The sequence below is a fragment of the Panthera leo genome, chromosome B4 (assembly GCF_018350215.1).
Source record: "Panthera leo isolate Ple1 chromosome B4, P.leo_Ple1_pat1.1, whole genome shotgun sequence".
Classification (NCBI taxonomy): Eukaryota; Metazoa; Chordata; class Mammalia; order Carnivora; family Felidae; genus Panthera; species Panthera leo.
In genome coordinates, this window is record NC_056685.1 from 127,249,904 (window position 1) to 127,276,818 (window position 26,915).

A 26,915-nucleotide genomic window follows, 5' to 3' on the forward strand; every position below is an offset into this window, starting at 1 on the left:
ACTTGCCAGTTGCTCACTTCACCCTGTCCAAATGGGGAGCACTTTTCTCCTAAATAGCAGACAGTAATAGCCCTCATGCAGCCCACTGCTTACTAGCACTGAGCTCATTACAAGCATTGTCTCATTAATCCTTACAGAATCCTACGAAGCAAGTACTACCATTAACTCCACTTTACAGATGAGACAACTGAGGCTGAAAGGGGTGAAGCAACCTGCGGAGCATCATGTACCAGGTAAGTGGCAGAATTAACACCTGCCTCTGTATCAGTCTAGTCCATCCCCAGATGCAGCCCTTCAACCACTGTGACGCCCTGGCTTGTTGGCCCACCCTCCCCTCAGCTCTCCTGGTGCTCAACGTCAGTGGGATACTGCTTGTAACCCGGCACCTACTGGGCAGCACTGTGATGGACTCTGCAGTGCCCTTCGCCACGGAGAGCCTGAGCCCAGGCACTGGCTCCGAAGGCACTGGCTCCGAAGGTTCTGGGAACTGCTCAATTATGCGGTCTCAGCTGCGATTATAGGGACACGGTTCCCTCTCGACGGCTAGGAAAGCTGTCAGCCTCACCACTTGCGTAAAGGGGCAGATGTGGGCAAGACTAGCATGCATTTCCACTAAAGGCGGTCGGTGGCTACCACCACTGGCCCACTGTGTGACCCTAACACCAGTGGTTGTGACAGTGACAGCAATACTAATTACGGTGTTAACAGCACCTAGTATTTATACAATGTTTCCTATGATCTAGGCACGTTTTAAGCTCTGTTCATATATTAAACCAATTAGTGCTAACAGTAATCGTTTGTTATTTTCCACTTGACACACAGAGGAAACTGAGGCCTGGAAAGGGAGAGGAACTTGCACAGTTGCCACCGTGATTCTGTGTGGGATGAGGACTCAACCCAGATGGTTTGGACTCCACACTATCAGCGCCCCCTAGGCTGAGTCACCTCTCTATCCACGGGCTTCTTCACTTACCTATAAGACGAGGGGCTCAGATGGGAGAGACTCCATTACACATTTCCGATTCTCACTTCCAAGACTAAGAACCAAACACAGAAAAGTGGTTTCTTTCTCTTCCTTCCTTTGTACTGATGTGGTTTTTTTTTTCTGTTTTTCTTTTTTCCAGTGCAAAAAAGGTGATTTTATTAAAGCACGGGGACAGAACCCAAGGGCAGGAAGAGCACCCTGGGGATTGTGAAGAGAGACTATTTATATACTTGCGAGCTGGGAGAGATAAAGTCAAAGGGAAGTTTCCGTATCAATTTTCGTATGTTAAAGAAGACTCACAAGATACTGAAGGCCTAGCTATTGTCAAGGTAATGTTGTTTTTCCTTCTAACAAAGCATTAACATTAAGACAGTAGGAAGTTCCTGGAGGAATGTCATACTCTGCCTGCCTCAAGTATTTGTCAATGGGCTGCAGGTTATAAGGAAATTTAATTTTACCAGATGTCTAATAATATTTGTCAGACTATATATTTTTTTAAGTTTATTTATTTATTTTGAGAGAGACAGAGCGCACGAGCAGGGGAGGGGCAGAGAGAAAGGGAGACAGAATCCCAAGCAGGCTCCTCACTGCCAGTGCAGAGCCTGATGTGGGGCTCGGTCCCACAAAATGAACTGTGAGATCACAACCTGAGCCAAAATCAAGAGTCGGACGCTTAACTGACTGGGCCACCCAGGCGCCCCTTAGACTGTATTCATAACCATAACAACATTGCCTGAATTCTTGCTACATGCCAGGCTAAGTATGTTACCTATACTGCCTCCTATACTCCTAGTGATGAGGGAGCATGAGGCAGGCAGAGGGGCAAAGCACAAGCTAGCACCCAACCCCCACCCCGGGTGGGATCTGTGTGATATTCCTTGGACTCTCCCAGCTACCCAAGAACAAAGAAAGGGGGTCTAAGTGCTTGCCGTGGTGACGTGGGAAACTAAGACAAATGAAAAATTAAATTCCTTTACTGCCTACAGCCCATTGACAAGTCCTTGAAACCAGCAGAGTGACCTCCCTCTAGGAGCTCAGCTTCCTTGATGATGACACTTTGCTGGGGGCAAAAGAGAACATTGGCTTAACATTGTTCCAACCTCAAGGATCCTAGAAGTCTACTTCCTTTATGTCAACTGCCCCAGGATATATGCTGGTAATCACGCTCCAAGCTTATGCCCCCCCCCCATATGCATCTGAGGGGGGTCTCATGACTGAGGTTTTATTAAATGGTGATAAATGGTGTTTCCCTAGCAACAGCTGGCCCCTCAAGGTCCTGGAAAACTTGCTTACAAAATTCCTTAGAAACATACTCTATCCCTGTCCCCCTCCCAACCTGAGGGTATATAATTAGCTACCCATCAGGACTCCAGCACAGCTCTTCCTACCCACGGATCCTGTCCCTATGCTTTAATAAAATCACCTTTTTGCACCAAAGACATCTACCAGAATTCTTTTTTGGCCATCATCTCTGGACACCACGAACCCCACATCACCCCAAAACTTCATCACTAGCAATCCTAGGAAGAAGGTTCTAGTACTCTGATTGAAAGCTGAAGCATCTGAGGCTCACTTGAAAGGTTCAGTAACTTGCCCAAGGTAACACATTGAGGATGTGGCCAAACTCTAACCAGGTTTGTCTGACTCCAGAGATTAGACCACTTACTACAGGCTTTGCCTGTGTATTTCTCCTCTTCTGGCAGCAACTAAGCTTCTGAGTGCGGGAAGGTGTTATCTGTGCCCTGGGCTAAGTGCTGCACAGAGAACATGCTTGATGGATGGATGATGAATTAACAAATGAGTGAGTAGATGAAAAGAAGGAAAGAAGGGAGAAGAAAAAGAAAGATCTAAGAAAAAAATGAGGATAGATGGAAGAAGAAAAAAAAGAATGGGGGTGGATGAATTAAATAATGAAACTGAATACATACACACACACACACACACACACACACACACACACACACACACACACAAGAAAACAGAAGACTCAGACAAGGAAAAAAGGGAAAAGGAACGTCTTACAGGAATCCCGATCAATGCTGTGCTCTCACTCACTCCCCTGCTGGGCAGCGGCTTGCTGCCCCCAGACTCTCCCCCAAAAGCAGCCTTGGGAAGTGGTTGGCCTTAGCCAGGCGGCAGTAATGCCCCCTCAGGCAGGCACCATGACACCAATGATTGATGACACATGACAGGAAAGAGAAGCACCACGGGCAGCAGAGCTGTGTTCCACCCAGGGAGCCCCAGCAGCTGCTGCTGACTCCTTCCAGACAGCAGCCCTCTCCTCTGTCACTTGCAGGCATGGAAGGGCTTTTTCACAGCCAGGACTGGAATGGCGGCCTTGGCAGCTGCCTCCTCCAGCCCCTGCAGAAAAGAGCCATTTCTGTTGGGCTCACAGGTAAAACTGCTCACCTTCAGAGAAGGTGAGAAGCCAGACTCACCTTCACACCCACCAATTTTCACCTCCATTATTTCTTTAAATCACAAAAAGCTTTTTCTCACATCCTTTCCCAGGGGGTTGAGACCTGCCTAGGGACAGAATTCTTCCCAAGATGCATGGAGACTTTCAAGGACCACAGCACGAGGCATGACACTGGGTCCCATGGCTCTCCTGTCCTCTTTAGCAAAGAGGCTGTTTGGGGACTTTTGCCTCTCTGCCCCTAAGGCTCCCTGACTTGGTTCTGCAGGGCCTGCAAAGGCACAGCAGAGATTCCTGGTCAGGAAATCTGTTTCAAACCCCCCTGCTGTACCTCCCAGGGCCCCTTTCCTGTAAAGCCCTGGTGATGCCCTGCCAGAATCATCCCCACCATTATGAATATGTACCATATAGTGAGCATTTTCAGCGTGCCAGGCCTGTATCCCATTTTAGAGATCAGAAAAGCCATGTTCAAGGAGGTGAGAGGTAAAATGATGTGTCTAAGGTCACCCAGCCAGTATGGCATGGAACCAGGATTCAGATTTAAGTCTGCCTTTCCCCAAAGGTCATGTTCAAAGTTGCTATACTGTGATGCCTCCATGTAGGTAGTTTTGCCTCTATATTTGTATACTTAGGATAATGTTCCTTTTCCCCCCTTTAGCTCTTTATTCAAAAGCTGCCTTTTAAAAACTGGCAGCCCCTCCTCCAACACCCCTCTCCTCCTTCCCTCCTTTGTCTGTAATGCCCACTACCATCTAACACATTATCTATCTTACCTTTGCAGTGTCTCCCCTCTGTGCTCCCTCCAACTTGAATGGGAACCCCACGAGGACAAGAATTTTGTTGATTTTTTTCACTCTCGTATCTTGAGCACCACCCAGAAAGGGCTGGCACACAGCAAGCATTCAAAAGATATTTGTGAATCAAAGAAACTTGATGAACCCATCTCTTGTACTGCCAATGGTTTCTGAGATGTCTCTATATCATAAACTTTTTGAGGACAGGGTCATATCAAATTCACCTTCACAGGGAAAAGGGGGTTATTCTGGGTGTGGGACTCAATAAAGGGAAGCTTTGACGCTCGCTTCACCTCTCTCAGCCTGTAGCTCAGAAAAGCGTAATGTCTTGCATGGACCACTGCAGAACCTTCCCTCCTGGCCTCCCTGCATCCAGCTAGGTGTTCTCCAAATCCACTTCCACAGCATAGGCTGTCAGAGACATTTTTTAAAAAACAAAAATCTGACCATGTCACTACCTTACTTAAACGAGGCAGCTGCTCCTTAATGTAAGCCCAAGCCCTTCCATGCAGCACGGGGGCCCTTTCTGATCGGTGCCAGCTTGGGCTGCAGCCTCATCCGGCACCATTACACTCACTGACACGTATCTGCTTCCCTGCCATGTGGTCATATGCCTTTGCACATGCTCTTCCTGCTTCTTGGAATGGCATCCTGTTTTATCCTTCTCTAAGCACCTCCCCACCCCCGCCGGATTAGTGAACTCCATCTTTCAAAACTGAGCTCTAGGCTCCGGAAACCTCCTTAGAGCTCCCTCTCTACCTCTGCCAAAAGAAACTTCAAAACTCTTCTAGATCACATTGTATTTGTTCTGCGCTGTCTGGAGGTCTCTTGCATAGCACACTCAGCTACCCAGATGCTATGGGCTGAGGGTTTGTGCATCCCCCCACCCCCACCCCACCAATTCCTATATTGAAGCCCTAATCCCCAGCCTTTGGAGATGAGGCCTTTGGGAGATAATCGGTCATGAGGGAGGAGCCCTCCTCATGGGGATGGGATTAGTGCCCTTCTAAGAAGAGACATTCAGAGAGCTTACTTCCTCTCTCCCTGTTCTCCAGATGCTGGGACACAGCAAAAAGATGGCCATCTGCGTACCAGGAAGAAGGCCCTCACCACAACCCAGTACACTGACACCCTGATCATGGACTTTCCCGCCTCCGGAACTGTGAGAAGTAAATGCCTGTTGTTTAAGCACCCAGTCTACAGTAATTGGTTACAGCAGCCTGAAGTTACAAATGCCAGCACAGTTGAGAACCTTGAAATAAGGGGGAGAGGCCTTCAGACCCATCAGTCTGCAGCACCTCTCTCTGAACTTTACAGAAAAGGAGAAAAGCCCTTTAGTCCGAGCCTATTGACTCTTCCTTAGGAAGCAATCCACATATATTTGGTCATCTGCTTTCTTTGACTTCAGCCAAATAGATGTGGTAAATCAGAAAGAATTCTGCTAGAGGAAAGTACACTACCTGCTTGAAGCAGGGGAAGTTAAGGAGAAAGACAGAATTAGAAGAGCTCTAAAAACATAATACCCTAGGGCCATTTCAGCATAAGGTCGAAAAGTTCCACACATAACAACAACTTTTAGGGGCATCATGATACCACAACACCTTATGTTGCTATTTCATACCTCACAAAAGATACACCGTATTGTTATGAACCTGGCAAGAAAGAATAAAAATAGTGTTTTAACCCAAAAGCTAAAATCAAAAAAGAAAAATCTTTCAACATAAAAGTGTATTATTGACATAGTCCCCAGGGGCACCTGGGCAGCTCAGTCAGTTAAGCATCCAACTTCGGCTCAGGTCATGATCTTGCGGCTTGTGAGTTCGGCCCCATGTAGGGCTCTGTACTGACAGCGCAGAGCCTAGAGCCTGCCTCGGATTCTGTGTCTCCCTCTCTCTCCTGGTTGCACCCTGTCTGTCTGTCTGTCTCTCTCTCCCTCTCTCAAAAATAAATAAACATTAAAAAATATATAAGAAAAAAAAAAAAAAAAAAAGAAATAGTCTCTACAGGGAATCACCCCAGGAAGGCCGCAAAACAGTGACGGGGCTGCAGTAAGTTCAGTGCTTGTGTTATTGCAGCCACTCATCCTCTAAAGATGCCCCTAGAGGGCGGATGCAGCGTAACAATTCAAAGCGTGGGCTCAAGTCAAAACCACCTGGGTTAATATGCCAGCTCTTCTATTTTGTAGCACTGAGCCCTTGAGCCAGTCTGTGACTTGGCTGCTCATCGTAACACAGAAATAACTGTTCTATCTTATCCATAGGCTGTTGGGAGAATTAAATGGGTTAATCCATGTAAAGTGCTTTGAACTACACGTGGCACACAGTGAGTAGTAATTATGCCACAGGAAGATGTGGCTCAGCATCCTTGGGAAGTAGGCATGATGAGGTATGAAAAGGAGACGCAGAGTCTGTGAACTTCAAGGAAGGCCCAAAGTGGTCCTGGGGACAGGGCATCCTTCTGCAAACCTCTGCACACAGCACCCCCAACCGGCTTGTTCCCCAGGCAGTGGCTCTCCTCAAAGGCACGTGGTCACATGCGACTTCGAAAGCCAGCCACTCTGCACACCCAGCATTGGACTGCCTGGTCCATTTCACCATGGCAGACTCCTTGTTAGTACCGGGGAGCTGCTAGGTTGTGGTAATCACATTAGGCTCATTGAGCACAGGAAGTCACATGACTCCCACTCATCACCTATGCTACTCTAGGATCCAGCCAGTCTCCATCATTCTTCCAACCCTTTGCTTTCGCTCTTCCCTCACAAAACTGTACCGTGCCTGGCTGCCCTTCCCACAGCCTTCTCCAAGTCAGAATTCCCACTAAACGCTGAAAGTCAACCGCAGACATCACCTCTTCTCTGAAGTCCTCTCAGTTCCTCCAAGGGTTTCTCACATTGGTCAACCAATCACCTGCACACAATGATCTGTGGTGTTGCTAACCACAGGCCTCTTACTCTTGGGGCAGGAGCCTAGCCAGCTACATTTTTAATAACCTCCTCACCTGATTCTTACACACATGAAAGTTTGAGAGTGGCTGTCAAGAGCACAGGCCTTGCAAACCTTACACTTAGTCATTTTTCCATCAGCTGAGCTCCCCCAGTTCTTTCTATAAGACCTCTGAGAGCACACCTGGATGTATTCCAGGTGAACTGCTTATAGTAAATCTCCTCTCACTAGATGGTGAGCTTCTTGAGGGCAGATGCCATGCCTAAATTACATTTAAATTCTCAGCCCCTCCAGCACTACAGCACTATGGCTATCTTATCTGTGACTCTTCTTTTCCCCCATATTCCAATTCCACCCATCACCAAGTTCAAATGGCTCTACTTTTAAATTTTTCATTGATTTTGACCACTTCTCACCGCTTTCACCCAAATGAATTCCATTCAAACTGCCATCATCTCTCCCCATGGACTACTGCAATGGTCTACTCACTGACCCTTCTGCTTCCACCCCTCCACACTAGAGCTTCCCTCCCACACAGCATTCAGAATGATGCCTTAAAAACAAGTTCAATATTTATAGATCACATGTTCAAGAAAACACCGATATCCAGAAGATACAAAGAATACTCAAAACTTAACAGTTAGAAACACAAAAGCAATTTTAAAAATGGGTAATAGACTTGAACAGACACCTCTCTAAAGAGGATATAAGGATGGCAAAGAAACATGTGAAAGATATTCAGTATCACTGGCCACTAGGTAAATGCAAATTAAAACCATGGCAAGATATAATTAAACGATTAGAGTGGCTAAAATAAAAAGTACTGAAAATGACAAGTGCTGACAAGAATGCAGAGTAACTGGAACTTTCATACCCTGCTGGTGGGAATGCAAAATGGTACAGTCACTTGGGAACTCATTTGGCAGTTTCTTATAAAGTTGAGCGTAAATTTGTTGTATGTCCCAGCAATCCAACAGTTGGGTATTTACCCTAGAGGTCCAAACATGTGTGTTCATACAAAAACCTGAACACAAATGTTTATATCAGCTCGTTTCATAACTGCCCAAACCTGGAAACAACCCAAGTGTCTTTCAAGGGTGAGGGAATGGACACACGGTGGTATGTTCACACAGTGCGATACTAGCCAGCAATAACAATGAACTAACTATTGATACAACATGGACAATTCTCAAAGGCATCCTGCTCAGGGAGAGAAGCTAGCCTCAGAAAGCTACATACTGTATGATTCTACTGGTATCATGTCCTCAGAAAGATAAAATGATAGCAATGGAAAGTAGAGTTGTGGTTGCCAAACGTTACAAGTGGGGAGTCTGTGACTACACAGGGACATTAGGAAGGAGGTTTCTGGGTGATGAAACTGTTCTGTGCCCCCATTGTTATGTTGGTACTGCCATGAGTCTATACGTGTGCTGAGTCATAGAACTGAACACCAAAACAAAGTCAACTTTACCACATGGCAGTTTAAAAAATAAAACCAATTAACAGAATAAGCCAAACCATGTAAACTCTTTGCCCAAAACCTCCAGCTAAGAGTAGAGTCCAAACCTCACTCTACAGTCCATGAATCCCAACCAGACCTGGTTTTGGGTACCTCTCTAGTTCTACCTTCTCAAACTCCCCTCCTCCTCCCCACTCTGCTAAAATGAATTCCATTCAAATGCTGCTGCTGAAATAGCAACTCCTTAGAGCCCTTTGATGGACTTTTCTATAATGGCATCTTCTTATGCCCTTATACTGTTTTTTCTTATGGCCCTCACCACTGACATCTCACAATGTAATTGTTTTGTGGTTATTTTCTATTTCCCCAGAATACAAGATCCACGAGGGTAGGGATCTTGTCCACACTGTTCATTGATATATCCCCAGCACCTAGGATGCTGCCTATCACAGCATAAGCACTCCATAAATATTTATTAAATGGATGAATAAATAAACCCAAGGGATGAAAATTCAATGGTGAAATTTCTAATGCTTTGAATGCAGAGCCATACTTTGGCTTCTGAAGCATGCTTCAAATTACCTGTCCACTTGACCCCTGAGTAAAGCATATTTAAATCAGCTACTGGGGTTTTAAAAATGGGGGCACCTGGGTGGCTCAGTCGGTTAAGTGTCTGACTCCTGATCTCGGCTCAGGTCGTGATCTCGGCTCAGGTCGTGATCTCCTGGTTCCGTGGGCTTGAGCCCTGCATTGGACTCTGTGCTGATAGTGTAGAGTCTGCTTGGGATTCTCTCTCTCCCTCTCTCTCTGCCCCTCCACCACTCATGCAGTCTCCCTCTCCCTTTCTCAAAATAAATAAATAAACTTAAAAAATGGATTAAGGGGGCGCCTGGGTGGCTCAGTCGGTTAAGCGGCCGACTTCGGCTCAAGTCATGATCTCACGGTCTGTGAGTTCAAGCCCCGTGTCAGGCTCTGTGCTGACAGCTCGGAGCCTGGAGCCTGTTTCAGATTCTGTGTCTCCCTCTCTCTGACCCTCCCCCGTTCATGCTCTGTCTCTCTCTGTCTCAAAAATAAATAAATGTTAAAAAAAATTTAAAAAAAAATGGATTAAGCACAACATCTCCCTTCTGAGTGCAGCTTTCTGGTGTTTGGTTAGGTGACTGCCGTGAACATGAGCTAGAAGGGGACAAGGCTGCAAGACAATGCATTCTTAGAGCAATGTCAAGAGGTTTCCTGAAGGTTTGTACAAAATTCTCTAGAAACAGAGGTGCCTGGGTGGCTCAGTTGGTTAAATGTTCAAATTTGGTACTGGTCATGATCTCGTGGTTTGTGGGTTCGAGCCCTGCGCTGACAGCTCAGAGCCTAGAGCCTGCTTTGGATTCTGTGTCTCCCTCACTCTCTGCCTCTCCCCTGCTTGGGCTCTCTCTCTCTCTCAAAAATAAATAAACATTTAGAAAAAAGTATCTAGAAATACTACTAATGTGGGCAAATAAGTTTGAGATGAGAGTGAAAGGGGAAAAAAAAAACACCTTTCTGTAACACCTTTCGGTGGAGAACAAAGAAAGTAGCTATTTATAGAACACCTACCCTATGTATGTTCCAGTCCCTTTCTAAAGGTTCTAAATTAAGCCCCCATCCACCCTTCAGGGTGGGCCTACCAATCCAATTTTCAGAAGTGAAAAAACAAACACAGAGATGTTAAGTAACATGGCCAATGTCACAGAATGATAGATAAGGGCTGGTGTCTTGAATTCAGGTCTGTGAAGTTTACGATCTCATTAGTCAGGGACAAGAGGGCGAGCACTGTGCAGAGGAGCCAAACAGGACATGCCAATCTCAAATAGGAAATGCCAGCCTGGACACAGGTGGCCAGGTTCTTCTCCAAAACTTTTCAAAGACCAGCAGAGACAAGTATGCTAAAGCAAGATGCTGATTTCCTTCCGGTACAAATGTACTAAGCATCTACTCTGTCTGTAACAGTTCCTGGGTTCGGGGTTTCCACATACATTATCTCATTTAATTTTTAATATCACTTAAAAAACCTGTTAATGGTATTATTATAAACAATACCATATTTAATGGTATTAGAGATTGTTTACCAAACAGAATAGCATAATACAAGGAAGCAAGGGCACTTGAGAATTCTCCATCCCCTACCCCATGCAAGTGAGAAATTTTAGTTACCTTAAAGATAGAACAGTAGAAAGACCCAAATAACAGCATATAGGCTTTATGTTGCTACTTCTCTTAGCCTAAATCAGTGTTTTACACACTAATTAGCATACAAATTACTGTTCAGGATTGCATACACAAAAAACATATGTAATGTAATTTTTTGGCAATTAAAATATTTTAAACGGTTGTTTGGACTGTGAATGATTTCCACCCCATACTAAGACTAAGAGGCAGCTCTGGTATACTCTAGGCCTCCTCTCATTTACTCCTGCTTGGTAGATAGATTATCAACAAATCTTATGTCTAGAAGGGGCATTAGAGGCTACCAAGTGCTACTCTTGGCCAGGGCAGTAATCCCCAAAGGTTACCACCCTCTTCTGAAGACAAGAGTGTGGAAGGTGGACTTACCCATTGCAAAGCCCCCACCATCAGTACACTCTACCTCTATTTATCTATCTGCTCCCCTCCAATTTCCACCCATTGCTGCTAGCTTTGCTCTTCAGTCCTGCAAAATAATGATAACTCCTCTTTCCTACAACCATTAGGATGTTTGAAGCCTGGTATTAAGATGATTCCTTTTTAAAGTTACAGTGATCAAGGAGGGAGTCAAGTATCTACATTGTGCTTTTTAATCATTATTTGATGGAGTTTATTTCTGAGTGTACATCTCTGCACATCCAAGATACTGACACCCACCTCCTCATTAAGCAGCTCCACCGATTAAGTTCCACATTTTGGGAAACATGCAGCTTAGTAGGAAAGAAAAAGAACAGAGACCACATGCCATGTAGCAAGTATTCCTATAGTGGTATAAATTAGGTGCCAGTCACACACAGAGAAAAAGGGTCAGAGTCCCAGCTCATCCACTAAGAAAGACTGCTGACCTGTGAGTTAGATTCTCAGGAAATACAATTTTCATCCTGAGTCTCCTGAAGGAGACTGACCATGTCTCACATCTCATACTCAGCTTGCCTACCACCCTCCTTTCATGTTTCAGACACCTGCCACAACACCAAGCATGGGTTAAGTGTCCAATGGTTCTTACTTCAACCCTTTGGCATTTCAAAGGGGCCTGGTGAGAACAGACAAAGGTTCTGTTCAGAACAGTTAAATTCAAATGATCCCAAATTTCTCAGATGAAGGTTTTTTAAAAAAAAAAAAACCTCATTAATAATAATACACCTTCAAACACCTAAATCAGAGTCTTGGACTCCATCCCCTGCCATCTATTGACTCACTGAGTGACAGAAAACAAGTCACCTAACTTCTCTGGACCTCCATTTTCTCAGCTATAAATTGAGGGGCCTGGTCCACAGGACTGTAAAGTCCCTTTTAGATCCAGGGTCCCCCAATCTTCTGCTGTCTCAGATATTAATGTGGAGAGTTCACATCAATCTGGCTGAACTAGTCAATTTTAAAATCAGTGCTTGATTTATAGTAGAAAGAAGAGCATGCATGGAAGCAAAGGTAGGTAAGGACCCCAGCTCCAGCCCTTCCATTCTCCTGACACATACCGCTATCCCAGTATGATCACCTGCACAAATACCAGTATCAACATTTACTGTATGATGATTTGGGGTAATTTCCTATCTGTAGAGTGGGGTAAACACCACCTACTTCCAGAGCTATTGAGGGGGCAAAATGTTAAAATGTTTACAGCCTCACACCTAGTGGGCACATGCAGCATATTCCTTTATTCAAAGATTCTTTATCCAGCCCACTTAATCAACAACCTCAGATTCCAAAGACTTTTTGCAATCCAAAGTACAGACAGACAGAGCTAGGAGAGCTCTAAAAGTCAGCTAAGTCCAACTCCCTCCAGCCCTGTGATTGACAAATGAAGAAAACAAGCTCAGAGAGACTCAGTAACTTGCTCAAGGACCTATACATATATTCTTCAGCAGCAAAGCCTGACCCAGAACACAGGGCAGCAGGCACCAAGGGTCATACAAGACACAGAGAGAACACTGCAGGCTCCACTCTTCCTAAAGAAATTGGTAACTCCCCATACATCACTAAATTCTGAAAAATAAAAGAACTTTTTAGTTATATATTTTTTGGAGTGTTGCAAGAGAGAAGGAGCATCATAGCTTGTCTGTGAAACGCAGGCTTTCAAACTGAATTACCTATGAATTGAAGGTGAGACTTCCTTGCTATCAGCCTTTCCCAGTTATTCGGCTCCAATCTCCCTCACCCCACCCCATTTGTCCTTTTTTCAGTTTACACCCGGAGGCTAATACGCTTGCATTAGGACCCTCTTTGGACAAGGTGAGATGTTTCAGGCTGGGGCAATAATGCATGCCCCACTAAACACACACAAGAAAACTGTCACAGCTAAGTTACTCGATAAAGCAAAAATAATTCTCCTCTGCTTAGGAGTTCCAGCATGGGACAACTAGGAATTAATCAATTCGATTAATCAATTAATCAAATTCATTAAGGCACACTGATAACTCAAGGGTCAGGGGCCCTAAGGTCCTCCCAAAGGGCATGATCAAAATCCCTGAGACCGTTCAGGTGTTTCTGGAGAAACCTCAGCCCAGAGTCTACCAAGGGCTTCTTGGCCACGTGGGAGCACTGAAGAGGGAGTCCAGACAATATAAGGAGGAGCCTGGGTTACAGCTAGCTCCAAGGAGACCGCTCTCACCTGACACTCTCCTGCTGCCCAAGATTCCCAGAGCAAAGCATGTATCTACACAGATCATTTGACAGAAAGCTACACCAACAGTATGCTTGTTTACAGCTTCAGGTCAGCACACTCCCCAGTCAGTGTCTCCCAGAATTCAGAGGGCCCTAATCTAAGCCTCACATTGTGCACTTGAGCAAATAGACCCAAAGAGGGAAACCGTCCTGCCCGAGCTCATACCACGTGCCAGGTCTATGGGATGGAGCCTATGCTTGACCTTCAGTCTAGAGCTGTTCCCTCCCTTTAGACCTCTAGTCTAGAGCTCCTCTCTGCTAGGCCCACTCCCTCTTCCAAAACCCTGGGCTCACCTCCTGGTTCTGAGGATCCTGCCAGGTTGAACAATGCTCAGAAGCAGGTGGTAATTTAGCAATGCATCCAGTGGGACATTTGTAGGCCAGAGCAGCGGGGGCTGTGTCCGTCCCCAGTGGCAAGGAGAGACTGCAGCGTGGAACTTTGAAAGGGCTCTGTCTTCCCTAAACGATCCTGATCCTCCTCCTCCTCCTCCTCCTCCACCTCCTCCTCCTCCCCCACTCCCTCTCCCCCTTCCTCCTCCTCTGTAGTACTACGGAGACATGTGCTCTGCTTGGGAGGAGGTAAGGAGGAAGATGCAGCTGTTTATTGGAAGGAGAAGGGCAGCAATCTGCTGAGCTGGGCTATATACTCACACCTAGCAGAAGAGGAATGGGGAAAAAAAAGAGATCTGTTGCCACAGAATTATTAACCCTTGGGCTCCAGCTTTGCTCCTCACACAGCTGAAGCAGCGAGAGAAACAATACACTTAACCAATGGAGTGCCAGCCAAAGACATTACATCATCGGTCAGCACTGTCATTGGCTAATAATTCCTAGAAGGCAAAATTCTGCTTCTAGGTGCTTAACCCTTTCATGTTCACCATAGCAATGACTCAAGTATTTGGTCAAACCAATGGTTCCTAGACTTCCTTTTATCAGGATCATGTGGGCTGCTTTCTAAACATACAGATCTCTGTGCTTCATCCAGAACCATGAAAGCCTTCAGAGGGAAGACGAATATCTGTATTTTAAATAGTGTACAGAATGTGAGGACTACTGGTCTATTCAGAAACTCTTCCTCTCCAAAAGATAAAAGAGATAATCGGTTGTCTGAGCATTTATTATGTACCTAATATTTACTGCATCATTTAATTTATTTACTATACTAAGCAATGAACACTACTGGATCCATTTCATAGGTATAAAAAGTAAGGTTCAGAGAGAATAAGTCACTTGCTCAGAGATGGGACCTGGCTTTAAAAACCAGGCGGTTTGGGGCACCTGGGTGGCTCAGTCAGTCGAGCATCCAACTTTCGCTCAGGTCATGATCTTGCAGTTCTTGAGTTCGAGCCCCACATCAGGCTCGCTGCTATCAGCATGGAGCCCGCTTCAGATCCTCTGTCCCCCTCTCACTGCCTTTCCCCCACTTGCACTCTCTCAAAAATAAATCAAATATTAAAAAAAAAAAATTAAGAGCTCGGCTGTTTGCACCCTACCTCATTCCCCCTCTGAAGCTCCCACTTGAAATCAAACTAAGCCATTTGCCTGCTTATTGACTCCAGGGTTATAGAAAATGTAGAAAACCCTCTCATTGAGTTGGAAAATGCCAGTAACCTATGAAGAATGGTGGAATGAAGAGAATGGTGAATTCCCATAGTAGGTGTTCGGGGACCATGAACCCTCCAGAGAATCCTCTTTTTCTCAGGCTCCATTCTTCTGCTTCTGCTGCAAATCTCAGCTTCACTGTCACTTTCTCTAGGAAGCCTCCTCCCACTCCCAAATCTGGGGCAGATTCTCCTGCTCCAGGCTCCTAAGGTCCCCTGTATCAGTGGACTGCAGCTGCTTGCTTAGTGGGTAAACTCCATAAAATTAGAGCCATTTCCACTTTCTCCACCAACATACGCCCAGCACAGTGCTTGCCACATGTGAGTACTCCATCAGGACGAGGAGGGATGGGGAGGGAAGGCCCTTGCTGAAGGTCTAAATGGCATCATGCTGAGATGGGAATGGCAAAGCACTGGAGGCCAAGGGATACACATGAACAAAGTGTCTGACCTTGGGCAAGTTCATGTCCTGGGGGTTCGGGGGGTGGGGAGGGCTGAGTTTCCTCATCTGAAAATGAAGACAACAGCACCTCCCTCATAGGTAGATATGAGGATCAAATTAAAGAATGATCCAGGCTGTGATGTGCTCCTTTACACTGTCTCTCCCTAGATCTCATCCATTTTGTTGGCTGACATCTAAGTGCTGACAACTCCCATATTTATAGCTCTAGCCCAGACTTCCTCCCCACCCCAGGCTCCACGTGGATATCTCACAGGCATCTCTAACACAGCACGTGAATTTCCTCTCAGAACCACAACCTGCTCCCCACCTAGTCTCCTCCACTCTGTTATTGGTGCTCCCATCCAGCCAAGCTTTTATCTATTTTTGTTTTTGTAATTGAAATGAAACTCATATCACATAAAATGAACCATTTTGAAGTGTCCAACTAAGTGGCATTTACTACATTCATAATGTTGTGCAACCACCACCTCGATCTAGTTCCAAAACATTTTCATCAACCCAAAAAGGAAACTATTTACCCTTTAAGCAGTTATGCTTCATTTACTCTTCTTCCCCAAGCCACTGGCAAACACCGGTATGCTTTATGTCTCTATGGATTGATCTACTCTGGACATTTTACGTAAATGAAATCAGACACCATGTGAACTTTTGTGTCTGTCTTCTTTCACTTAGCATGTTTTTAAGGTTTATTCACATTGCAGCATGTATCAGTACTTCATTTCTTTTTATGGCTGAGTAATATTCTATTGTAAGTATATACCACATTTTGTTTATCCATTCACCTGTTGATGGACATTTGGCTCCACCTAATCTTAAACCATAAACCCATGGGTCATCTTTGGTTCTTCCGTTTACTGTATTCCCAACATCTAATCTATCAGCAAGTCCTTGTCCATTTTGTAACCAAATATAACTCTAATCCTTCTACTTTCCTCCAATACCATTGCTACTCTGCAGCCAAGACACCAACATCCCTCTCACCTAACTCTTAATTGGTGACAAAATCCCATTCCTCTCCCTCCTCCATTTTTCACCAGGTAGCTACATAAACCAGATCATTCATCAACTCTAGCAATATTTACTGAACACTTTGCATCATGGAGCTTGCATCCTAGAGGCATGACAGACAACAAACAAATATATAGTATAACCTCAAGTCATTACTAGGCTTAAAATCCCTCAATGACCTTTCAATGCACTTCAAATAAAATCCAAGCTCAGCATGGCCTTCCAAGGACTTCTCCAAACTCATCTCAGGCTGTTCCCCAATCACACTGGGCTCCATTCCTCCACCTCCTGGTCCTTGAACAAGCTGTTCTTTCTGCCTCTTGATCCTGGCATTGTTTAGCATTGCTGGATCCTTCTCATCCCTCAGATCTCAGGATAAATATCACTCCTCAACATGACCTTCCCTGGCCACTCTTGTTAAGCAGATCCACACCTCATTCATTTCACTCATTCAAGAAGTATGTGCTAATCACTGTGCTGGGCTCTTGGGATAAAGCAATATGTGACCTCCTGGAGCCATCAGTCTAATGGGGGGGGGGGTGGCAAACAACAAGGAAATAAATAAAATGAATGAACAAGTGCTATGAAGGGAGAGTAAAAGGGAGGGGACCTGCCTGACACAAGATGGTCCAAAAGGCCTTGCTGTGGAGATTATACTAAAAGATTCAGTTGGGAAAAGGGCCTATTACTCTCTATCACTTCCTGGTTAGGCAATGGGATGTTCTTTTTTTTTTTTTTTTTTCAATATATGAAATTTATTGTCACATTGGTTTCCATACAACACCCAGTGCTCATCCCAAAAGGTGCCCTCCTCAATACCCATCACCCACCCTCCCCTCCCTCCCACCCCCCATCAACCCTCAGTTTGTTCTCAGTTTTTAACAGTCTCTTATGCTTTGGCTCCCTCCCTCTCTAACCTCTTTTTTTTTTTTTCTTCCCCTCCCCCATGGGTGTCTGTTAAGTTTCTCAGGATCCACATAAGAGTGAAAACATATGGTATCAGTCTTTCTCTGTATGGCTTATTTCACTTAGCATCACACTCTCCAGTTCCATCCACGTTGCTACAAAAGGCCATATTTCATTCTTTCTCATTGCCACGTAGTATTCCATTGTGTATATAAACCACAATTTCTTTATCCATTCATCAGTTGATGGACATTTAGGCTCTTTCCATAATTTGGCTATTGTTGAGAGTGCTGCTAAAAACATTGGGGTACAAGTGCCCCTATGCATCAGTACTCCTGTATCCCTTGGGTAAATTCCTAGCAGTGCTATTGCTGGGTCATAGGGTAGGTCTATTTTTAATTTTCTGAGGAACCTCCACACTGCTTTCCAGAGTGGCTGCACCAATTTGCATTCCCACCAACAGTGCAAGAGGGTTAGGCAATGGGATGTGCTATCATTCAATGTTTGCTCTTGAAGAATCAAAGCATTTAATGTCTGTCTCTCTCTCCCCTAACAGACTGCACTGTATCCCCAGCACCTAGGACAGTGCCCTATCATTTAGGAAGCACTCAATGCACATTGTTGAATTAATAATTGGTAAATAAATTAATTAATTAATCAGACCACCAAAGAAATCACCTCATAGACTATAAAAAATCATATCATTTTGATTGCTGCTTTTGTTGTTATTGCTATTATTTTATGGCAAAAGGACACATACTCTGTTGGGTTTTAGAAAAAAGACTGGGTTGACTGTAAAACAAGAGTTAAAGTACTTGACTCAGAATACCACTAGACAACTAGGAGAGAATGCATATAGATAATAGGCACTCAATAACAGGAAGTGGCAGTCATTGTAGCTATTATTATTAAAGATCCTTTCCTCTAAAGCTTATTTACCCAACTCTAACTCCCAAATCTACTTTCAGATGCAGTCAAGAAGGTTAAAGGCAAAAGAAATGAACACTTTTTAAATACCTGCTCTGCACCAGATTCAGTGCAAACCAGTTTCTGTCAAGTTATCACATTTACTTCCCAAACCCATCCTGCAGAGGTGGCTGCTGTGGGACAGCTCTCAATCCCTCTCCAAGACAGAGGCACCCCTTCCTCCCCTGGGCCCTACTGCCAGTTCCGTTGGCTGAGTCCCTCTTCAGGAACTGTCTTGCTGAAGGGACAACCAAAGTTATGCCCTTCCCTGCATCTACTGGCTGGCCAACATGGGGCTTCCAAGGCCTGGCCCCCAGGCCTCAGGGGATCAACTAAGGCCTCTTTTGCATTGCATCACAGATCTACCTTCCCTCTGCCCAGTCCTGTTTTCCTCACCTGTCACCCCCTTGGACAGTGAGACGGCTCCCCCCAAGCCCCCCTACACACAAACCTCAGAATCTCTGAGTCTTTTACCAGGGAATTTGATCTTCTAAAGGTAGTTATGGTATTTCCTTTTAAATCAGAAAAGTGACATTCAGAAACATTGATTAATGTCCCCAAAGCACACAGCTAAAGTGACTTTCTGGCCTGACTCCCCAGTGACACCTTGCTTTTTATTACAGCCTCTAACAGCCAAGACTGTGCCTCTGCAAGGCAGAAAGAGGAGGAGAGAGGTACCATTCCCAATCCTCCAGGGTCCATGCCTGATGACAAGGTTGAGGTCAAAGCCTCCTGAAACAATACAAAAATGACCTGCAGGTTGCAGAAGCAAGTATCACAGAGGCAACATTTCCTGGCCCAAATCTTTGTCCAGAGGCCAGGGAGCAGGACTCCCGGGCAGTTGGGGCTGCTTTCCGGGACCTGAGCATTTGCAGCCACGTCCGAATAGCAACTACAACTTACCGGCTCTCTGATGCTCCAGTCTCCATCCATTTTCCAGAGAGCTGCCAGAGTTACCTGGTCACTGATCAGAATTCCTCCACTGCACTCCACCCCAGGACAAAATTCAAGACGGTCAAAGGCTGCATTTTAAGGTCTGCGCATGGTTTAGCCCCCCGCCATGCCGACAGCTCATTTCCTACCCACAGTAAGCCCCGGTCCTTCGTGATTATTTAATGGGATAATAGACTTTTTCAGCTTCCTTACCTCTCTCTGGAATTCCCGCTATCCCAGCAGCCCTCCCCCTTGGCCCCCTCCCCCCAGCTCTCAGCGGGGCAAACCCTCCGCCTCCTCCAGTCCCCACTCAAAGGTCGCCTCCGCTCCAAAGCCGTCCTGGCTGCCTCACGCCTCCTCTACACCTCGTGTCCCCTGTACTACGGTGCTCTGAAACTGTTCCTCCTACTGTCCTTCTTGGCCCCAGGAGCCCCTCCAAGGCCCGTCTTCGTGCCACCAGGGCTCAGCACAGTGCCTGGCACACAGCGGGGGAGCCGATAAATGCTGAATAAACACGGGGCGCGGCATCAAGGCTAGTCCCCGCTGCGAGCTCGGCCAGGGAGCCGCTCGGAGGTTTCTTCCTGCGCCTCAGAAAGACTGGAAAAAGGCAATGGCGTGACAAATCTGACCCCTAGCCCCAGGCCAACAGGTCCTGAGGGGTCCGAAGACCTGGGTCGAGCGCATGTCCGGCCGGGGGCTCCCGGGCCCCCGGCATTTCCCGCGCGCCGACCTGTCCGTCGCAGGGTCGGGCCGGGGCCGGGCTGCGGCAGCCTGTGGAGGGAGAGTGGCGCGGCGGCTCGTCGCCTCCCTCCCGGGCCCTCCGCGCGCCCGCACCCCACGGGCACAGGGCCGGCGCGCCGGGGACGAGGACGCCACCGGCAGCCCCGTCTGAGGGGCCGCGGGCGGGGACGGGGGGCTCCCAGCTTCCGGAAACCCCACAAAGTCTACTTCGCGGCGGCGCTCCCCTTACCGTGCGAGCCGCCAGGAAACCCGCGCCAGGGGAGTGTCTCGGCCGCGGCGCCCGCCTGCGGATACGCTCCGGGTCCGCGAGCTCAGCCTCCGCACCCGGCCGCGCTCCAGCGCCTCCCCTCCGCCGCCCGGCCTCCCCGCCGCGCCGCACCGCCCGATTGGCTCGGACGGCCAGGCCCCGCCCCCTGGGGCCCCGCCCCGCGCCTCCCACCACGGCGCCCCTCACGTCTCCACGCGGGAAAGTTGCTTCCTGACTCTGAGCTCTTCCCCGGCTCGGGCAGCCGAGTGCAGTGATCATTCCCGATCCCCAAAGCGTCTCTACGCCCCTTGGGGAGTGCGAAGAGTGCAGCGTCCTTGGAAGCCAGCTTTGAGCAAGGCACCTGACCTTCCAGGACTTCAGGAGGCGCCTCAGAGAAACCCTGCCTCACTGCTCGCGTCTCAGGTACTGTACCGGTCACTCAGCGCGGGAGGTGCAACAGGAACCAGACAAAGTCTGTCGCCCTCCTGTAGTTTGCGTGGAGTCGGGATGGGGGCAGGTTAAATGAAGGTACACGAAGAAGATATGTCAGATTGTTATGGGAGGGAGAGGTGATTTTAAATAAGAAAGGGGCCTTGGGACGTTGTAAATAGGAGGGTTTCTTGCGGCCACTTGGGCAGGTGATAGTTGAACAGAGTTGAAAGAGAAAAGGGATTCCAGGACTGGAAGGAGAGCATCGCCGGCAGGGGGCAGTAGATGCACCGTGATTCTGAGGCCACAAGTGGAAACTAGGATAGCCCAGAGTGCTGAGCAAGGAAGAGGTGCGCTAGGCTGGAGAGAGTGCGTGGGGCCGATTTCCCCAGAACCCGGAGGGGTGGGGGTGGGGGGGGGGCAGCCTGAATAGCGTCGGTTCGTTATAAGGACAAAACAAAAATAAGCCATCGAAGGGAGGCTACGACATGTTTAAAAGACCACTGTTGCTTGTGTGGAGAATAGATTTTGGAAGAGAGAATGAAATAGCAGCGAGACCAGTTAGGAGGTGTCTTAGTCGGCTCACGCTGCCATAACCAAATACCATAGACTGGTTGGCTTAAACAATAGACATTTATTTTCTCATAGTTCTGGACGTGAAGGTCAAGGTGCCAGCGTGGCCTGCTTCTGGTGGGAGCTCTCTTCCTGGCTTGTAGATGACTGCCTTCTCCCCGTGTCCTCATAAGGCAGGGAGAAAGAGAGCAAGTTCTCTCCTGTCTCTTCTCAGAAGGACACGAGCCCCATCATGAGGTCCCCACCTGCAGGACTTCACCTAAATCACCAAAGGCTCTGTCTCCAAATACCATCTTGTCGTGGGTTAGGGCTTCAACATATGGGGGGGGGGGGGAGATGCATAGTTCAGTGTGTAACTTGAGTCTACTGCAGGAGTCCAGGCAAGAGATGATGGTGACTTAGACCAAGGTGGTGACAGTGGAGATAGGGAGAGTGGACCAACTGAAATACATTTTTAGAATATCATGGAAAGCCTTGGTGATGAGTTGATTTTAAGAAATGTGGAAAACAGATGAATAAAGAATGACTCCCAGGTGCTCACCTTGAGCCATCCTTGAGATAATGGTGCCCTTACCAACATGGGGAAAGACTAGGAAGGGACAGGTTGGAAGCAGAATGGAAATAAAGGCTCCACCATGGACATTTGAGAAACCCATTAGGCAAGCTACAACAACTGTGCCAGGTTCTCTTCAAATTGTTTTACATATATTAACCAATTGTATACATAATTCTTATAGTAACTGTGTGGTGGAAAAGGACTCTCATTGTCCCCGTATCACAGTGGAGGAAACGAAGGCACTAAAAGATTGAGCAACTTGCCCAAAGTGAGGGCTGGTTACCCAAGTAGAAAGCACAGATGTGAGCCTGGGGCTGGAGATATGCACTGGAGAGTGTTCTGACCTGGGACCTTATGAGACCACCTAATGTGAGAAGAAAGCAGAGCCAAGGACTGAGAGCCCTTGGAAGTTTGTCTTCCAACATCTCTGCTTACTGCATGGCCCTTAGTAAGTGACTTCAGTCAATAAGAGGGAGTAACCCGACTTCTGTAACCAAGGGAGGAAAACTGGCTCAGGAGTCACAAACTTTAATACTGTTGGGGACGGGCAATAATGTAATAAGTGAAGTTGGCAGGGTGTGATAGAACAGGGTGGGGTAGAGACTGTGGTGCACTGAGGTGTGCGTAGACCTGCCTAAGGGGGCAGGCTGTTACTTAACAACTCATGTTTGCCGTATAGCAGTAGGGACCCTGAGTTGCCAGATGATCTGATTTTCATTAAATTTTCATTAAGAAAAATTCAGATTATGTTACATCTGCAAGTGTTTAAATGTTGGCGATTAATTTAAAAAAAAATGTAAAGGACTGTGTGAACCAAGATTGTTGAGCAAAATCAAACCCATGCATAGACAGGATTTGCCCCTTTGGCTACTACTTTCCACCTCTGGATCAGGCAGTACCTCAGATCCTTCCTGAGTTTCTATTCAGACATGGATAATGACAGTAGTGGACATAAGAAGATGAAGAAGATCAAGGAAATCTCAGCTCATAAACCCTGCATGGATTTTTGCCCCATCTCTGCCTCTACCCACCCTGGAATATCCTTTCTAAGCTTCCGTCTCCCCTACCTGTGAAATGAGGTCAGAGAACAGCTCTGAGTTCTCTCAACTCTAAGATTTGGACTTATATGTAGTTTTTTTTGTTGTTGTTTTTTTAAGAATATTGGCCTTCAAATGTGCACAGGAGAGTTGCTTGGACAAAAATGGAAAGGATGTTCTTGTCTAGGCCTATAAATTCAAAAACCTTCACTAGTATCAGTTTTAAACAAAGAAAGAAAAGAGGAAATGGTTAGTGGGATAAAAGTGTAGATGAGAAACCAGGCAAATTATGGCATGGAAAATTATTTTTTATTGCACTGTGAATAAGGGGGATAAAAGGCAGTTAGATGCAGAAGTGCTTAGTGGTTTCTATTGAAAATTCAATGTATCATAGCCAGTTCTCTATATTTATCATCAAGGGTTTAGCAGTAATGAGATTCTCCCGTCATGTATTGGAGGTCAGCTGCATTCCAGAATTATTTATTCTTATGTGCTGAGCTTATGCAATGAAAAGAGCCTGGAAACAGATAATGACTCTCCATAGTCAGTCCCTTTTGTCTCCGCCCTGAGATGGTGTTTCAAGCTGGAGAAACAGCTCACGACTTTATAAATTTCTGACTTTTATGTGAGAGTGAATGTGGGTTGGAAGTCAGAAGACTTGACACCTGGTCATGGGATAACCTCTCTGAACCTTCTTCATCAATGAAATGAGAGCTGGACCAAAGATGGCTTCCTAGAAGATATTTGTATTTATGCCTCCACATTTCTTTGGGGGGAGTTTTTCACGGTGGGGAGACCTGGAAATTCCCAGGGCCAGATCCTTCAACAACTTGCTAACTCCTAGTCCCCAAAAATACTTGAGGGAGGGATGTCACCTGAGTTGGGCCAGTTAGATCTTCACTCCTGGGACTTTGTCTCTCCAGAAAGTGATAAGGATGGAGAGAGATTGACCACGAGATTGATCAGACTAATGATGGCAGCAGCAGCAGCAGCAGCAGCAGCAGCAGCCGCCGCCTAAGGAGGCTGGACCAGTGATTGCTGTTTAGTCCTGAATCTTGTTGGCACACCTCTAGATTCCTTTGATTTCTGCCCATTTCGCAAACTTGCTCCTTCATGCCATCCCTGTCCCCCATCTAATTTTATTTTGTGAATCGTCCATCTCTGCTAAATTCCCTTCTTGTGTTAAATAGCCTACATTGTTTCTCTTGCTTTTAACCAAGAATCCTCCCAATGGGTCCAGGAAGGAAAGAAATATATTGTCATAGGATCTTTTCCCTGGGGAACAATTCAGCTCAGGAATTTGCATGCATATGGATGCACCCACAGTGACAGGTGTACACGTTGTCTTACAACTCAGTAAGAAATCCAAACCCACAGAGTGGTGGTGGTGGAGGCTAAAAAATATATTTATTTTTGATAAGAAGAACTCAGATCTGCTATTCTTATCTAAAAAAAGATGAGCAAGTTCTTATAATAACAAAACAACTGTAGCAATAAGTCCTTTTTATGTAAATTCTATAGTTTGCAAAGTCCCTCATTTCATATACCCTCCTGTGAGGTAGGCAGATTAGATAGTATTCATGGATTAGAGTAATAGTAGCTATCATTTATTGAATACTTTTTGTGACCAGGCACTGTGCTAAATGCTTTTCATACCCACGGGCCTACACTGTTAAAGAGATGTTATTCCCGGGGCGCCTGGGTGGCTCAGTTGGTTAAGCCGCTGACTTCAGCTCAGGTCATGATCTTGCACTCTCTGAGTTCAAGCCCCACATCGGGCTCTGTGCTGACAGCTCGGAGCCTGGAGCCTGCTTCAGATTCTGTGTCTCCTCCTCTCTCTGCCCCTCTGCCTCTCGTGCTGTCTCTCTGTCTCTCTCAAAAATAAATAAATATTAAAAAAAAATTTTTTTAAAAAGAGATGTTATTCCCATTTCATAGGGAAAGAAACAGACTTGTACAAAGTCACTTAGATGATACATAGTTGAGGTGGGAACTCAAAATTCTGTCTGACAACGAACGCCATATTTGCTTTTAACACACACAGCTTCGTGTCACGTAACACAGCTGGTGAATGACAGAGCTGCCGTGGGAACCTAGGTCCTGAGTCAGGAAAGTTTCACAGTTGCCAACAAGGGCAAAGTTAATTTTGTTATCCATCCATGGCAAGAGTTTTAAGCTCACAAGAAAGATCTTGCAATATTTCCTCCTCTCTACCTATCAGGGAGCCTAAAATCTGCACAAAGATGAATTGCTATAATTAAAGATTGATTAGGGGGTACGAGGGCAAATTAGCCTGCGAGGGTTAAGACACAAAGTGTTAACATGTGCAAGAATAAAAGGGCTCTGGAATCTATCCAAAAAGGGTTGATGTAGTAATCATTTCACTATGTATATGCAAATAATCGTGTTCTATGCCTTAAATAGATACAATTTTTATTTTTAAATAAATTAATTAAAAAGCATTAAAAATAAATTTGACTTATAAGAAATTTTTAAAAAAGTAAAAGTGAGAGAACTTTTTTGTTTCATAAATTTCATCTTTGGATTAAAAAACATCTTAGAAAGATGAGGAGGTGGGGTATAGAATAAAAGAAAAGCTGAAAATATTAATCTACTTCCTGACATGAGGCAATTCAGTTCATCTCTGAGCCCTACCTAGTAAAATGAGGGGAGTGCTTAGAATGCTGTAACATCTACAGTTCTTTTCTAGAATCCCTAGGTAAATGCTCAGAAGGGGCATGGCATGGTCTGGAGCTGAGGTGGATTCTGAGCTAAAGATTTTGAGTGGTTTTATGGTTGCTTGTTTGTAGCACAGAACATTTTTGCTGACGTTGCAAAAAATTGTCATGGTAACCAGAAAAATAAGTTTCCAAATCCTTGGGGTACCCCTTAAGGGGAGGCAGATGTCAGTGGGTGTTCCTTTGCAATTAAGGGTGCTTGAAGGTTTTAGCTGATCAAGTCACTTTCAAGGTAGTGTTCTAATGCATTTGCCCTCACCACAACTCCCTGGGAAGCAGCTGTAGTAGGGCAGAGAGAGTACTAGGTCCACTGGAGTGGGCAATGAAAACACCGAGGCAGTGGTTCTCACTGCTGGTATATATTTTGGCATATATTCTCACTAGTAGGTATATATTTTGTCAGCATCCCAGGTGACATCATTGTGTAGTCAAGGTCGAGCACTGCTGAGCTGATTTTGAGTCCTACATCCCCAGCTTCCTGTCTGGCTGTGAGGTCTTGGACTGGCCTCTTCACTTCTCCAAGCTTCGGGTGCTTCCGCTATAAAATAAGGTAATAGAACTAGCTTTGCAGGACAGTTGTGAGGCTTAAACACGAAAGTACCTGACCATCACCATAACTTCAATATTAGTTGCATTTGACTTAGAACCAGCATGGAATTCGGAAACCCACTTTTTATTTTTTCTTATTTTTTAATTTTTAGATTAAAATCGCCCTTGCTCTCCATTTCTACCACTTTGTGGGTCTGGATTCTGTCTGCACAGGAACACAACAAAAAACCTACCCCTTCCAGGTCATTTTCCTTCCATCTTAAATCCCACATAATAATGACGCTGCATCGGTTGGCCTCTAAACAGACCCTGGTCATTTCAGCCAAGCTCAATCACCAGAGGAATAGCCAGGCCACACTGAGAATGGATTTTTTTCCCCTTTAACTACATGGGAAGGCAATAACTGTAGCTGTTGAGAACATGAAAGCTGTAACTATACCGTGTTTGAATCCTTGTTCTGCTACTTCTTAGTTTTTGACTTTGGGCAAGCTGTTTGCCTAGGTTCCTTATCTACCCAAGGAGGGTAATAATAATAATTACTTTCGGGAGTTGCATGAGGATGAAATCTATTCAAACATATAAATTAGGGCAGTACCTGGTATATAATAAGTGTTCTTCAAGTGTTCCCCATTTTATTTGCATTGAAATGATCAACTCTTCGATTTCCCAAAAAAGAAACACCTAAATCTTACCACTT

At 45.8% G+C, this 26,915-nt stretch overlaps 1 protein-coding gene across 7 annotated transcripts in view; it reads right to left on the reverse strand.

Annotated features, from left to right (window-relative positions):
• SYN3 (synapsin III) overlaps window positions 1–20,368 on the reverse strand; it is a 461,325-nt gene extending 440,957 nt beyond the window's left edge. For all 7 annotated transcript variants that reach the window (XR_006205084.1, XM_042947629.1, XM_042947630.1 and 4 more), the window contains exon 1: window positions 20,319–20,368. The gene's annotated coding sequence lies outside the window, so the exon portion shown is untranslated. The remainder of the gene's footprint in view (window positions 1–20,318) is intronic.
• Between the last annotated feature and the right edge of the window lie 6,547 nt (window positions 20,369–26,915).